The sequence below is a fragment of the Microtus oregoni genome, unplaced genomic scaffold, assembly GCF_018167655.1.
Source record: "Microtus oregoni isolate MIOR12 unplaced genomic scaffold, Mior012 000069F_ref0000032, whole genome shotgun sequence".
Classification (NCBI taxonomy): Eukaryota; Metazoa; Chordata; class Mammalia; order Rodentia; family Cricetidae; genus Microtus; species Microtus oregoni.
The window spans coordinates 5,091,280-5,107,991 of record NW_024543976.1 but is presented as its reverse complement, the minus strand read 5'-3'; the positions used below and the strand labels follow the sequence as shown (position 1 = coordinate 5,107,991).

At 41.4% G+C, this 16,712-nt stretch overlaps 1 long non-coding RNA gene across 1 annotated transcript in view; it reads right to left on the bottom strand.

Moving 5' to 3' along the window:
• LOC121440588 overlaps positions 1–14,856 on the bottom strand; it is a 49,178-nt gene extending 34,322 nt beyond the window's left edge. The window contains exon 1 of the long non-coding RNA XR_005973367.1: positions 14,836–14,856. This is a non-coding gene — a long non-coding RNA (uncharacterized LOC121440588). The remainder of the gene's footprint in view (positions 1–14,835) is intronic.
• Positions 14,857–16,712: the final 1,856 nt, after the last annotated feature.

The following is a 16,712-nucleotide window of genomic DNA, read 5'->3' as shown; positions in this document are numbered from 1 at the left end:
AATCAAAGCAATGAAAACAGATAATCTTTTCAATTTGCAAAGAGAACCAGAAGGATACTGTAATAGCGTGAATAAAAGGTTCAAGAGGAAGGGTTTTGTTCAAATAGGAGGAGTTGCATTTATAAGCTGACCAGAGTAATCCATGAATTGCATTTACAAACTGACCACAGTAATACACGAAAATTAAAATCATGTAGGAATTTAAGATAAATAAATAAATTCAGACAAAATCTGTAAGTAACTACAAGCTTTATGACAATTTAGCTCAAGGGGTTTGTTTATTTACTTATTAGAAATCCTTTCAAAAGACAAATCTGAGGGATAGAGGATCAATGCCCAGGATCTCAGGAGTATGAAAACTTTTCATTGACAGTCCTGCAGAATTAGCAGAGGAGTCTAATTTGATGAAGTATGGCAACAATAAAAACAGAGATTTGAAAGGTGTGTGTGATGGTGTTGTCAGGTTGAAAGGGTTTAGACTCACCCAGGAGACACATCTCTGGACTTATCTGTGAAGCCCCCAGAGAGGCTTAACTGGAGTGGGAAGACTCACCATGAATATCAATAGACCATGCAATAGGCTGGGGTTCCAGACTAAACAACACAAGAGAAAGCTAATGAAGGACCACCATTCATCTTTCTCTGGTTTCGTGCAGTGAACACAATGTGACCAGAGACCCCATGCTCCTGCAGCTGTGCTTTCCCTGCCACGGTGGACAGCATCGTCAAGTCCTTCCTTAAGTTGCTTTTGTCTGGTATTTTGTTACAGTGACGAGAAAAGTCACTAATGGAGTATTTTTAGGCATTCTTAAATTACAAGAAAGACACACACAGCAATTTACCTCACACAGTAAAGCTTACTGTAACTACAAAGGGAGAAGATGACGTAGACAGCAAGCACTTTGAAGAGGCACAGCTGGACTCTTGGAGGACTGCAGTCTTTTCCTGCCGTAGAAGGTCCAGTGTCTTATCCAGATTCACAGCCATCTTATTTAGTGTTTGCACTCTGATACACCTGTGGTAGCCTATCTCCCTCTCTATCCTTTGATGGTCCAATATCTCACTCCTTCTTCTATCATGTTGAGCAATGTCCATCCATTTCTCCTATGTTTCCTTCTATGGGTTGCGTTTTTATGCACACTCCCTTGATACCCTTTTTCTATCTTGCCCCTCTGTGAAACACCTGTGATTCAAACTTTGAAAAGGAAATGCAAATGTGTAATATGTTTATGACCACCTTCAAAAAGCATGAGCCAGCAAACTACAGAGACCACATCAGGTATATTTACCACTGCCTTAGAGCTAAGAAAAAAAAACAACAACAACAACAACAAAAAGACACACATATGACCACATAGTGAGGTCAGGAAGACAAAGAAAGGTAGCCTGTAGCTAAGAGGTTGCATATAAATGGTTTCTTAAGAAAAGAATCTGGTTCTGACAGGTTGGGATTTAGGAGATTAGATATTAACAACATCTGGAGACTTGCTATGTGGAGCAAGATAAAGGATACAACCTGAAGTTTCTTTCACTGTGGCAGACTGTGAGAGACACAACTACTAGCAGCTGCTGTGTTAGGGTTCTCTAGAGGAACATAACAAATAAAATTATATGTATTATGAGAGAGGACTTATTAAATTTGCCTATGTGGTATGGATTTCTTTAGCAATAGTTGCCTCACACTGGAGAGGCCAAGAACCTGGTAGCTCTTCAGCTCATCAGGCCACAAGGTCTAGAAGGTTCCTGGAAAGCCATTGGTCATCAGCTCAAAGCCAAACAGGATGAGTTCTGATGCAGAGAATGAAGGTGGCAAAAGCGGCAGCAGCAGGAGCAGGAGCAGTGGGAGAAACACCCGTACCAGCAAGAAGCAAAAGCAAGGCAAGCAAGCTGCTTTTCTGAAGGCCTCTTACTCTCTGGCCACCATTGGAAGGTGCCACCCACTCTGAGGAAGGGTCTTCCCACCACCCTCCCTCCATATCAGTGAATCCTTCATGAAAATACCTTCCCAGGTCTACCCAGAAACATGTCTTGTGGTTAAATCCAGATCTAATCAACACAACAATCAAGATTAACCACCAAAATTACAATTACAGAAGAGTTGCAAGGTTTTCTCTTAAAAGTGACATTTCATCTCAAAAATGTCATCAGCTAAACAAGACCTGCATAGTGACAAAGCCAGTCAGCATGTCAATGTGGATAGGAAAAATGTCACAAGGCTCTATTCCTAAATGGAGAACTGCAGTCCACCAATGGTTGCTGTGGGAGAAACAGTTTTCTCTGAACATGAACTCCCTGATAGGCTGCCCAATACCAAGTGGTCATCCCTAAACACCTGTACGTATGAGCAACATTAAGTAGACTCAGTAGCCTATGTGTCTGCACACGTGTGTGTGTGTGTGTGTGTGTGTGTGCGTGTATTTGTGTGTATGTATGTGTAAAGCAATAGTAATTAAAGGAATAAGTGGTCATAAATTTGAGAGAGAGTGAAGAGGATATGAAAGGAGTTGGAGCGGGAGAGGTAGGGATGGAAATGATGTAGCTATAGTACTCATGTATGAACTTCTCAAAAATTAAAAAAATAAATTTAAGAAAGTAACATTTCTCACAAAGGCTCATTATGTTCTAACTAGGGGAAGCAAACTGTAGATGACTTTATCTTTCTTCTTCTATGTGGTTTTTACAAACAATCTTAATTTAGGAAATTGGAAAGAGAAGCATAAATATTACACTGATTGTGGTTCATACTTCAGCAAGAACACAGCTATGGAGAATGCTTGTCCTAGGAGCTAGAGAGGCTGTTCCGTGGTTAAGAATACTTGCTGCTCATCCAGACGACCCAGGTTCAGTTTCCAATATTAGCTCACAACCACTTGTAACTTCAGTTTCAGGGGATCTGATGCTCTCCTCTGGTCTCCATGGGAACCGGGCATGAATGTGGTAACACACTCATACACCTAAATACATTTTTTTCTAAAAAAAAAAAAAAAGGTACCTGTACCTTTTTCAAATTTTATAGCATTCAGAATCAGCTCAGGTGAAAAGATTCCATGATTCAGTACCCACAAATGAAGAAAAATAATATTCAAATCTACCCTTTGGAAAAATAATCAGAATACAAAACATCAGAGCAAAGACAGAAACAACATCAGAGACTTTCAAAGGAAAACAGAAATAGAAATGGAGGGAAGATACGACAAGGGTAAAGGAGGCAGGAGCTCAAAGAAAGAATGATTAAACATCTGTTACTGCAGAAAATATTTAAGATACTAATGTCAGATGGTGGAGAGAGGCGTGTGCACAGACCATTGGAAACATATAAACAGTCACTAACAGAAGTTGTGTGATCTCCATTCGACCACGAGATCCAAAACTTCCAGATAGTTTAGAATGACCTACAGACCACATGATTCAAATGATCCAAAAGTTTCTTTCTCATGCATTAGTACAGGTTGCTACAGTGGCTCTGTCTCAGGACATCCTAGATATTCAGTTATTATAAGACAAGGGCTGATACTCAACCTTTTAGTCTAGGAGCTTCTCATGCTGCAAGAATCAGGTATGGAAAGAAAAAGGATGACAAGAGTATAAGGCATCTGTCTTTGAAAGTTCCCCAGGATTATAACCTGATGTCCATCATCTATTCATGTAGCCATACCAAGATGAAAAGCAGGCTAGGAAATACAATTTTTATTTTAGGCAACAATTACCAGTGGTTGGGGCTTGAGGGTGGACTTTTCAGGTTCTTGGCCTCTTATATAAGAATGTTCATTGTAGCAAGAAAACTACTCCAAAACTATTCAGAGTAATAGTGGCGATTAGAGAGCAGGACACTATCAGAATTCACAACAAGCCACATGAAAGGAGGTATTCAAGGAAATTCATTACTGTTTGGGCTTACTCTTACAGTGATCAAGATACAGAGAGGTTTGGTTAATATCTTAGTTAGGGTTTCTATTGCTGCAATGAAGCATCATGACCAAAACGCAAGTTGGAGAGGAAAGGGTTTATTTGGCTTATACTTCCTTATGACTGTTCATCTTCGAGAAAGTCAGTACTGAATTTCAAACAGAGTAGGAACCTGGAGGCAGGATCCGATACAGACGCTATAGAAGAGTGGCGCTTACTGGCTTGCTTCCCCTGGCTTGATTAGCCTGCTTTCTTTTCGACCACAGGACCTCAAGTCCACCGATGGCATCACCCACAATGGGCTGGACTCACCCCCACTGCCTTGGAGTTGAATCTTATGGAGGCGTTTTCTCATTTGAGGCTCCTTCCTCTAGCTTAGGTCCTTCCTTCTCTCTAGCTTGTGACAGGTTGACATAAAACCAGCCAGCACAGTTACGGAGGGCACAATTTGGGTGAGTCTTCATTTTGATAGACAAGCTTGGATTACGTAAGCCTTGTTCACTACACCTGTCCCTTTCCGTAATGCTCCTGACTTAATCACGTGTACACCTACTTCTGCATAAGACTGTAGATAGAAGAGCCCTCCTAAAAGTTCACTTGAGGACACGTTTCACCTTTCTGTGCATACACCCGAAACCAGTCTAACCTGGATTGGTTCACTGTCCCTAGTTCCCACGTTGTGTTCCAGGGTGTGTCGAATGGGAACAAGGCACTGTCAATGGCATCGTTAGGAGAGGAACTTATTTCCAGTATTTAAAGCATACGTATGTAGTTTCATAATGATTTGCATCTACAATTAATTTAGGGTCAGTGTGATGATCCAGGGGATAAAAGAACTTACCTTTAACCCTGATGACTTTAATTCAATTCCAAAAAACCCACAAAATAGACAGAGAGAATGGGCTCCTTCAAGTTGCCTTCTGATGTTCATACACATGCATAACATGTATTCTATCTATCTATCTATCTATTTATCTATCAATCTATCTACCCTAAAATAATAAAGATAAAATAAAACCAATTTTAGCAGTTAAAATAGCTTAAATTTAGTCTCCAAACTTAATTTGAAATTACAAAAAACAAAAATTATATTAGCATGGAACAGTCTTTCTTCCTAGGAGTGTGTCAGCTAGCTTTTATGACAATTTGGCACTAGGTGGAGCCACGAGAAAGCAAGAAGCCTCAGTTGAAAAGATGCCTTCATATGTGTACTTAAGGAGTTTAACTGAAGTTACCGTGTGCAGGAGTGAGCAGTTAATGCTCATTCAAGAAGATCTAGCTTATCAAACAAAGTTCTGTGCCAGGTGTATGAACTCTACCCTCGGGTTGTTGTTTGGGAAGGTTCCATAGTCCCCAAATGATACACCTGGTGGTAACAGTCTATCTATGAAGACACCATACACTGTTTACAGGACATAGAAAATGGTTGGTACTGAGAAAAAACCTCCCTGCCTTTTGGCTAGCTTTCACAGTATTAGAGGCTGCTGTGAGGGCTCCCAAAGGGGAACAGTCACCAACAGTCTTACCTGACTGAACCTGTGCCTTTTCCCCAATGCCCATGGGAAGAACACTTACCTTCCTTTTTTACGGAAATCTTGGCATCTAAACCTTGCCTACTGCCCCATGACCTCAAGACCCAAGGCCCAGCTATGCCCTGACATTTTCAGCTTATTTCTGCCTACCTTATCAGCTAGCTTTAAAGAGCCTAGTCACTGCCATCCCAGAGTTCAGAGTCACAACTATATCATACTGTGTCCTGTTCTACCAAGCATGAGACTCTGGAGTATCCCTTTTCTGCTAGAGCTGTGCCAGAGCTGTGATCTGTTACCTAGGGGCTCAGATACTGCCACATCCCTTCTACTGAGCCAAATCTCAGTCACAAATGTGTATTAATGTGTGTGTGTGTGTGTGTGTGTGTGTGTGTGTGAGAGAGAGAGAGAGAGAGAGAGAGAGAGAGAGAGAGAGAGAAATACAGAGACAGAGACAGAGACAGAGAGAGATCTGTACTCTGCTGAGCCTTAAGAGTGAATATGAGCCTAAGTCCTAGGTTCTACAGATCCTGAGCTCAGGACCCTCACTTCACAGAAGCTCCAAACACACCTGCACCTGCTCTAGCTGGCATGCTGCCATGGTTTCCAGTGAACCATATACCTGGACCCTTCCCAAATAGCTGTGTCTTGAAGTAAGTCTTCAAAAGCTCATTTTCATTGCACTTAAAATCCACATTCACCCCACTCCCAGAAAAATTATGTAAGAATTTTTTTCCTTTTTTTCTGAAATGTATTATCCATTTTCTTTATTAAAGCAAGAGCAAACAAACTAACAATCACAAATGAAGAACAAATTATGATCAAGTAGGCTTCATCCCAGAGATGCAGGGCTGGTTCAACATACAAATCTATCAATGTAATCCATCATATAAATAAACTGAAAGAAAAAAAACCAGTGAGTTTCTTAGGGTTTTTTTAGAACTTTTTATTGCCCCCTGTCATCCCCTTCAGGCAGACAAGTATACGAGGATGACTTAGAAATCTGGGATGCCCCTTGTTTTGGGTTTTACATACACTCATGTTCTAACAATGCCCTAGACAAACTAGGACCTTCACCTACAGGTATTGTGCTTGCAAATCCCTATCTTAACACTGTACCTACCATCCTAGGACATTACCCAACCCTAGCTGGACTACGTGTATATCACACTACAGACAATGAACAGGATTCTCTGTCCCAACAACCCATCACAGTCCAACCTTTTGTGTCCAGTTTCTATTTAGATAAGTCTGGGTATAAGACTGCGAAGGCTGATGACATGGTCAACCACACTTCCATATATCAGCACCCATTGTAAGGATGATACAGTCCTCAACTCATTTTTGGTTCTTCAGATCCCTATTCAAAACATCTATTGTGTTATATAATTTTGTGGGGGAGACACAAACAAATGCCTCTTCACCCCATCTAGGCAACCACGAAAGACCAAAGAAACAAAGTCCTCTGAGTCTAGCATCATGAATAAGTGAGTTTATTAGGGTGTGGATTACTTACAGGAGCAATGGTCATTCAATGGCAGCTGCATCAATAAAAAGCAGACCCCAGCAGAGCAATGGTCCACACACAGGTGCAGACATAGAGGTCCCTGTAGGATTTGCAGGGTCCTCAGTTGCTCCGAACTGCATCCCCCATCACCCCCAAACGCATACTGCTTAGATAACACTGAGGCGAGTTTCATGAATCCTTTGTATTTCTGAGGCTTGTGATTTCTTTTCTGAGTCTTATTTTATTTTATATTTAAAATATGTCTTGTTTTGCTGCATGTGTATTTATATGTGTTTGGGCATTTCAGACTTATGTTGGGCCTCCTCAATTACTTTCTTCCTTTGTCACCAAGGAAGGGTCTCCCAATTGAACCCAAAATTTGCAGACATACACAGCTTAGTTCGTGGTTCCACTGTCTCTGCCTTCTGAGTGTAGAATTACAAGAAGGCTACCACACCTACTCAGCATTTATGTGAGTTCTGGAAAATAAACTCTGATCCTCAAATATGCATGCCAAGTGCTTTATGCACTGGGGATAAAACCCTCAAGTCCCCGCATCCTTGTTAGGATGTTTTGATTAGGAAGAAATGGCTACAAAACACCTATTCAAGCATTTTGTGTGTCTGGGTGTATATGAGTGTATGTATTTAAGTGTGCATGTAAAGTTAAAAGACAGAGAAACACACGAGGGAATATACAGAGCTGAAGACTGATTAGGGATTGTCAGGTTCTGACATGTTAACACTCCTAAGCCTTATCCCTACGTTTTCCCTTGCTGGTAGTGGACTGGGTAGTGTAAAGAGAAGATGTCAGAGGGGGCGATTTATCTAACGACTCCCTGGTATTAAGCATTTGATATTGTCACAGTCAGCAGCGGTGGATAGGTTGAATTAGAACTAGTTTTTGAAAGTCTCTCTAAGGAGAACTTTGGCGTCTTCAGTCACTGTGTTAAGGAGAAGGTGAAAGCAAAACACTTTCCCAATGGAATGACCTCTAGCAAGGAACCTAACACTACCTGTGGCAAATTTATTTTCCCATTTGAAAATCTTTTCTTCTAATGTTTCACCACTCTTAGTTTCCAACAAATAAGACGATTTAATCATTATTTTCAGTTGTTCTACAGGTACTTGGGAATCCTTAGCAACGAATTCCATGGATACATCATTCACTTCAAAGAGGACTCGAAAGTCATTTAAACTTACCGCCAGCAAATCCATGTCACAGTCTTTGACCATTAAATAAAGAAAACTGAAAATTCTAAGCCTGGAGAGTTGTAACCAAATAACTTACTCCATATCAGTGCAATTTCTTTCAATGACTGTCTCTGTAACATTAGGCAAGGAAAGCACAAAATTGTGGGGTTTTTCATTAGGAAGATCCTTTATCAGGGTGTCCATCAGGACTAGAAAATCATAGTCAGATGGGTGGTGGTTAGAAATCAAGAAAATCTCTGGTGCATCCAAGTTATTGTCACTAAAGGAATTCACATAGGAGCTTCTTTTTAATTTTTATTGTTTTATAAATAATACCATTCAAAATTTCCACTTCCTCCACTCCTCCCATTTCCCTCCTGCTCCCCCACTCACCCTCCCCCCTCCAGTCCTAAGAGAAGGCAGGATACCCTGCCCTGTGGGAAGTCCAAGGCCCTCCCCACTCCATCCAGGCTTAGGAAGGTTTACATCCAAATAGACTAGGATCCCAAAAAGCCAGTACATGCAGTAGAGACAAATCCCAGTGCCATTATCATTGGCTTCTCAGTTGGCCCCAATTGTCAGCCACATTAAGAGGGTCCAGTTTGATCCCATGCTTATTCAGTCCCAGTCCGGCTGGATTTGGTGAGCTCCCATTAGATCAGGCACACTGTCTCAGTGGGTGAACCAAACCCTCATGGTCCTGACTTCCTTGCTCATATTTTCCCTCCTTCTGCTCTTCAACTGAACCTTGGGAGCTCAGTCCAGTGCTCCGATGTGGGTCTCTTTCTCTATCTCCATCTGTCACCAGAGGAAGGCTCTATGGTGATATTCAGTGTGACTATAAGACAAGGCCAATTAAGGAACCTTCTCCTCTATTGCCCAAGGACCTAGCTGGGGACATCCCCGTAGACACCTGGGAACCCCTCCAGAGCCAAGTCTCTTGCCAACCCTAAAATGGTATAGTGAATGCTCCTTGGACTGGAGAGGGAGGGGGAGAGGAAGTGGGGGGGGGGAGGAAAGGGAAGTGGGAGGAGGGAAGGAGGTGGAAATTTTCAATAAAAAATAAATTAATATGAGTGAGTACATCCCATGTTCCTCTTTTTGGGTCTGGCTTACCTCACTCAGGATAGTGTTTTCTATTTCCATCCATTTGTATGCAAAATTCAAGAAGTCCTTGTTTTTTACTGCTGAGTAATACTCTAATATGTATATATTCCATACTTTCTTCATCCATTCTTCCGTTGAAGGGCATCTAGGTTGTTTCCAGGTTCTGGCTATTACAAACAATGCTGCCATGAACATAGTTGAGCATATACTTTTGTTGTATGATAGGGCCTCTCTTGGGTATATTCCCAAGAGTGGTATTGCTGGATGGGATGTACTCACTCATATTTGGTTTCTAGCCATAAATAAAGGACATTGAGCCTATAGTTCATGTTCCTAGAGAAGCTAAATAAGGTGAATCCAAAGACAAACACATAGGCATCCTCAGGAATATTAACCTTCATCAGGCGATGAAAGGACACAGAGACAGAGACCCACACGGGAGCACCGGACAGAAATCTCAAGGTCCAAATCAGGAGCAGAAGGAGACGGAGCACGAGCAAGGAACTCAGGACCACGAGGGGTGCACCCACACACTAAGACAATGGGGATGTTCTATTGGGATCTCACCAAGGCCAGCTGGCCTAGGTCTGAAAAAACAGGGGATAAATCCGGACTAGCTGAACATAGCGGACAATGAGGAATACTGAGAATTCAAGAACAATTGCAGTGGGTTTTTGATCCTACTGCACGTACTGGCTTTGTGGGAGCCTAGGCAGTTTGAATGCTCACCTTACGAGACCTGGATAGAGGTGGGCAGTCCTTGGGCTTCCCACAGGTCAGGGAACCCTGATTGCTCTTCGAGCAGACGAGGGGGGGGGACTTGATCGGGGGAGGGGGAGGGAAATGGGAAGCGGTTGTGGGGACGAGGCAGAAATCCTTAATAAATAAATAAATTAAAAAAAATAAAATAAAGTCACATTAAATGTACCTACAAAAAAATAAATTAATTAATTAAAAAAAGAAAGAACAAAAGAATAAATGAAAAAAATGGTATAGTGAAGAAGCAATCCTTTAAATCAATAACTATAAGAGGACATACTTTTGGTAACAGAGAAGGCAGAGGAATTCCAGACTGTAGAGGGCCCATGGGTTGAATTACCTTGTTGACAGCCCTTAGATCTGTCACCATTCTCCATTTACCAGATTTCTTTTTTACAACAAACACAGGAGAATTCCAAGAACTAGTTGAATAGTTCGCATATAATTAGTGCTGGCTATTTTTTGTCAGCAAGATACAAGATATAGTCCTTCTAGAGGTGAAAACCTCAGTTAAGGAGTTGACCCCATCAGATTAACCTGGGGGATACCTTCGGGGCATTTTCTATATTGATAATTTATGTGGGAGGTCCTAGCTCACTGTGTTGGGGTGGCAGTGTGTAATTTAAGAAAGCATACTCGAACTATGCGGGACAAGCTAGCAAGCAGCATTCTCCCATAGTTTCCACCTCTATTATTGTAGAGTTTCTGCCCTGAGTTTTCCTACTGATGGACTGTGAGAAGAATGTCTAAGCTTTTGGTCATGGTGTTTATAAAAACAATAGAAAGGAAAATAGAACACATTTTCAGCAGCTCTCACTTAAAACTTTAATTACAGAAAAATTAAAACTTAAGGAAAATAATATTGAAATCCACATGATTCTTTGGGTCAGCATCATCAACTATAAAAACATGAACCTGACAAGAGTACTCTGTATCAAATCCAAAATATCTTTTCCCTCTGTACACACTTCCTTCACTGTGTGCTTTCAAATGCTTGGAACATAACGTGCATCTAGTTTCTCAAGCTGAAAAATAAGTAATAATGAATGATAACTGACATCAATGTTTAATCAATTCCAAATCTCTAATGATCAACAAATCTATTTAGTGTGTTATTTTTATCTATTTATTTACCTTTATTTTTTTTACTTGTTTGCTTGTTTGGTTTTGTTTTTCAAGACAGAGTTGCTCTGTGTAACAATCCTAGCCATACTGGAACTCTATTTGTAGACTAGACTGGCGTTGATCTCACAGAGCCTGTCCTGCATCTGCCTCCTAAGTGCTGATATTAAAGGTGTGTGCCACCACCACCATATCTGTTTTATTTTTGTTTTCAAAAGATGTCAGGAAGTCCAGCTATTGTATTTGGTTGAAATAATTCTTAATTTGTTTATATTTACTTTTCTCCTGTCTTTTTCAGAACCTGGTATACGCTTACAATAATATAACACTTTTTACGCTTAAAGTCCGTGTTAAAATCCATTTATTCAGTACAAAATCTCAGTTACCCAGGTCATCTCTTAAAGTCACTGTTTTCTTTTTTTTTAATTTATTTATTTATTAAAGATTTCTGTCTCTTCCCCGCCACCGCCTCCCATTTCCCTCCCCCTCCCCCAATCAAGTACCCCTCCCTCCTCAGCCCGAAGAGCAATCAGGGTTCCCTGCCCTGTGGAAAGTCCAAGGACCACCCACCTCCATCCAGTTCTAGTAAGATGAGCATCCAAACTGCCTAGGCTCCTACAAAGCCAGTACGTGCAGTAGGATCAGAAACCCATTGCCATTGTTCTTGAGTTCTCAGTAGTCCTCATTGTCCGCTATGTTCAGCAAGTCCGGTTTTATCCCAGGCTTTTTCATTTTAAATCTTTTATTTTATGAAAGAAATCTAACTGTGCACTGGAGATGTAGGTCAATTGGTACAGAACTTTCCTAACATGAATAAGGCCTTGGGTTCAATCTCCAGCACCTCATCAAATGCAGATGCATGTGGAACCCTGAAATTCTTTTACTCTTGAAGTAGAGGTAAGAGGATCAATACTTCCAGGTCATCCTTGGCACAGAGTGAGTTACAGAATGGTCTGGGCTACTTGAGACCCCGCTTCAAGAAAAACAACGAAAAGAATATCAAGTTCAGCAAGGAGGCTCAGCAGGTAAATACAATTGCTGGCAGGCTTAAGGACCTGACTTTGATTTGGGGGTATTTAATTAGCTCAGATCTCATATTTCTGCTCTTTGTTCTCCACAAACCTGCCTGCAAGACCTCCCATGGCAGCACAATGAACTTCACCATCGATTAAGGAGGCAGCAAATGCCACTGTCACCGTGGAGCCTCCTCTTTCTGTCTCACCCATATCAGATCAGTTCTCAGACTTAATCTCTATTTCCAAATCCAGTCACAACTGATCATTATTCCTACATTATCTTCTTCATGACCTCCTCAATTCCACGTTTGATCATGTCATTGACATCACTATATTTCCTGTTATTGTTCTTGCAACAATATAGATAATCAAACAGCCAGAGATGTCTTATTGGCACGGAAGTCATATCATGCTGCATCAATTCTGAGAGGCAAGCGAGGAATCCCCATTTCCCTCATGGAAAGTTCATTACGTGTACAGTGCACACAGTAAATACAACATATCCTTAAATATAATCATTGGACTTCTGGAGCCGCTGATGTCGTCCAGCCACCCTGGTATCTTAGGCTGTCTTCTCATCTCAGGACTTGATACTTAGTGAATTAGTGTACTTATAGCTCTCCCCAGTAGCCACGTGGCTATGAATTTCATCACCTTTCTCTAGGTTCTTCTTCAAGTAGGCAGGCTTTAGCTTTGATATCCCCATTGGGTTGTAAAATTGCACCTGCTTCTCCCATCCACCACCCTCTCACTATGTTTCTGTCTTTCCACAACACTTGCTGTCACATGATATGTATCTGTCTGGGTTCATTTTCTGTCAGCCTCCCCCAGCGTAATGAACCTCAGGTAGCAGAATGTGTTTTCACCTTGCTCACTTCTTCACCAACAGCACACCATATATGGTGATTTGTCATCAAGGAGTAAACGGGGAACATAAGGAACGCACCTGGACTTTATTGTGTCTACTCTGTGTCTATGAAATCAAAGTCCTACTAGATTAATAGAGCATTCGTGCTAAGAGTTAGGCAAGACAAATACAGAACAGAAATATCCTAGAATCATACTGTGTATGAGCATAAGCATAGACAGACTCGCGGCACAAGCAGCACCTGTGAAATCTACTAGAGAAATAGGGACAGCTGTGCAGGAAGCCAGAGCTGCAGAGCTTTGTTTAAACTGAATGAAGACAAAGGTCAGTAGGGATGAGTAAAGAGAATGTCCAAACAGAGAAGCTAAACTTAGTTAAATAAACACCATAGGTTGATTTACTGTTGAAGGGGACAGACACCCATAGGGCACAGACAGAACGTCCCTGTGGCACAAATACTGTTCTCACCTTTTCAGTTTTCCCCTCTCATTCTGTCAGCTCTAGCTCCCAGATCTGTGACGCAGACTCCAGTGTGACAGTTGTCTGCAAGGTCTTTCCACTGAATATGAACACAGGGAATGAGAAGGCTGTGACACAGCAGGCATGAGAAAAGGAAGCCTGCCTAAATGACAGCTGTCACCACATCCTGACACAGCTCATATTCCTCATAGATGGAGAGAAGCTCCTTAACACCCCTGCTTTACAATAAAGAAATCCAGTGACGAATATTCTTCAGGCCCAGTTTTCCACAGCCAGCAACAGCAGAAGCAGCATCCAGAGAGACTTCCCCGCACACCAAAGGCCTCAGGGTGTAAGGAATTAAATAGTTGACCATGGACTAGGAAGCAAGAGGAGAGTGATAGAGAACACGCTCATGCACACTGCAGAGATATTCCATCACCTGAAACATCCAACTACAGCCCTGCTACGAAGATGAATAAGGCAAGTCAAAACAATTGGATACCTTTACCAAAAACTACATCCAGATCATTTCCTTTAGGTTTACCTCAGCTTGAAGGACTGGCAAAGATGCAGTCCTGTCCACCTCCCACCAAAGCACCCCAGCTTCTAAGCTGAGTATCCCCATTATAAAGGCATGTTCCTAAATATCTTGTTACCTGACATCTCTTTAGAGAAGAGAGGTGGTGAGGGTTAGAAGTTAGATCTGAATGCCCCTGTCCACTTTTCAGAAAACCCTGAGTCCAGTGTATGCTCTCACTGTAGTTCAGCTTATAGGAGCCACTGTCCACCGTGCTCTAGGCTCTTCACTTAAAACCACCCCCGCCTCATCTGTGGAAAGGAGTAGGGTTATCAGTTCAGCAGTATTTACACACTCTTCTGTTTTCTGCCCCTTGCCTCTCAGTGTGTGTTGGCCAATCAATGAGAAACATGGATCTACTTGGTTTTCAGAATCACCTGCATTTCCAAGAATATGAAAGTGAAATAAAACAAACAGTTGTTTTTCATTGTACCTGCACTTCCTTTCCTGGCAGAAAAAGATGGACATTCCAAAAATAGCAATGTGGGAATGGGGCTTGGAAAAAGCCAGGGAATAAGGGAAAGCAGCTTACTGACTATGCTGGACACTTAAAATAAATTTCCGGGCTCATGATTCCACAAATGCAGCCTGAACTAAAGTCACACAACACATTGTCTGAGGTCCTGTGCAGATGCCAATTTTAGTTTCACCCAAGACAAAAACACATTTGACCTCTTCTGATTAATATTATTTCTTCATTATTGTAGATTCATTTTCCTTAATTCTTATCATAATAAACTCCCCATTTAATGCAGAGATTTGGTCCAGCTTGAGCTTGACAGGTCTTACCTGTGTTGTATACAATCACTGCCAGGTTAAATGTGTAACTGTCCAGCAGTGTCCAGAAGATTGTTTCCTTGGAATCATCCGCCAACTCTGACTCTTCCAGTCTTCTCACCTTTCTTCCACAACATTCTACTTAAAGTAGAAATATGTGTATTCAATTTAGTTCTTGACATTTATCAATATTTTATTCTATGCAAGTTGGCCAGCTGTGGATATCTCTATTGATTATAATCTACTGCAAACAAGAGCTTTCATGATAAGGCTTAAGCAATACCTTAATCTATGGGTATCATGGAAAATCATTAGAAGCTATTTTAATGTTATATCTTTTAGCAGAAGAGTAGTAGGTTCTCACCAGGGTGTATGACCAGCATAAGCTTAGGTTGTTGTCCAGATATGGTTCCAAGTACGAGTACCATCCTGCAGAGTAATATTAAATCCAATCAGGAAGGAGTTGCTCACTACCCTGACATTGTTGTAACTCTTCCATTGGTGGTTATGGCTTATATGGACAGTCAGTATTGTAGCTCACAGAGGTCATACCTGGATATGATTAATATTTCATTTTCTCCTCTGCCTCTATGGCTAAAGAACTATGAAAGATAACCAGTAGGATCATCTAGGTCCGTATCAGTTACAATCTATAACTCAGGAACGTGGTGTTTTCATTAACTAACAGGACCTTACATCAAGTTCTGGAAAGTACCTAAGAACACTGACCATGGCACGTAAGTATTAGGGTCATCCATGGCCAACAAGTCTGAAAAAGCTAAATAATTCCTGGGTCTGGGCTTTTCAATTGTTACCCTGTGGTATCTAGCAGGAATTATTGTTGCTCCAGTGGAGAGCAACTTCATCTTCTTTCTTATGTGTGTATACAAATATTTAAGAAGTCTCTACATTAGTAGGATACATATAACATTATGAAAATCCTATACTGTTATTTATTCCACCTACTTCCCTCCCCTGCCAACAGGCCTAGGAGCCCTGTCTACTCACAGTTCTTAGAGAAAATGAAAGCCATTCTGACAGGGGAAGGAATGCAGGTCCTTCAATGAACTCTCACCCACAATAGCAAGGAAAACCGCATTTCCAGTCATTGCCGGGAATGGGAAACTGAAACTGCTTCTCTGTGCTGCTTGCAAGTCACAAACAGTGCACACAAGGAATGTAGGAAGATGGGGAAGCCATAGAGAGGAGTTTGGGTGAGCCTCCCTGTTCCACTTAGATTCCCCACCATCTCTCCTGTCTTTCCCTTTCTCACCCATGCACCCATCCTTCCTCACCACAGTACATTCACCACCCTGTTTTGTATTTTGCAAACGTTCTTATGCAGCTAGGCTGGCCTTGCAATGCAGTAGAACAATTGATGAGCTTGAATTTCTGTTTGTTTTATCTCTAGCTCCCCGGTGCTGGCATCAGAGGATTTATGTTATGATGTCATAAAACCAGGGCTTTCTGAACTCTACCAACTGAACTACGTCCCCAGTCTTACTCTTTGTCATTTTTTTTAAAAAAATTAAATTATATATATATATAAACTTAATATAATATATTAAATTATATATATATATATCGGATTAAAAGCATGTGCTACCTCTGTAGGACCATTCATCTCAAAGTGAAATATTGAGGGTTGAGGGTTGGAGCGATGCCTCAGTGGTAAAGCACTTGCTCTGCATGCGTGAAGACCTCATTTAGGTCTGCCACACCCACTAAAGCCAAGCGTGGTGAGGCAGGATCACTGTGCAGTCCTCTATCCATCAATGGTTACTAGGATCAATGAAAGACTCCCGACTTAAAAACTTAGGTGGAAAGTGATGAAGACATCATACATTGACTGCTTCTCCACAGCCTCCACATGTACATGTATTGTTGAG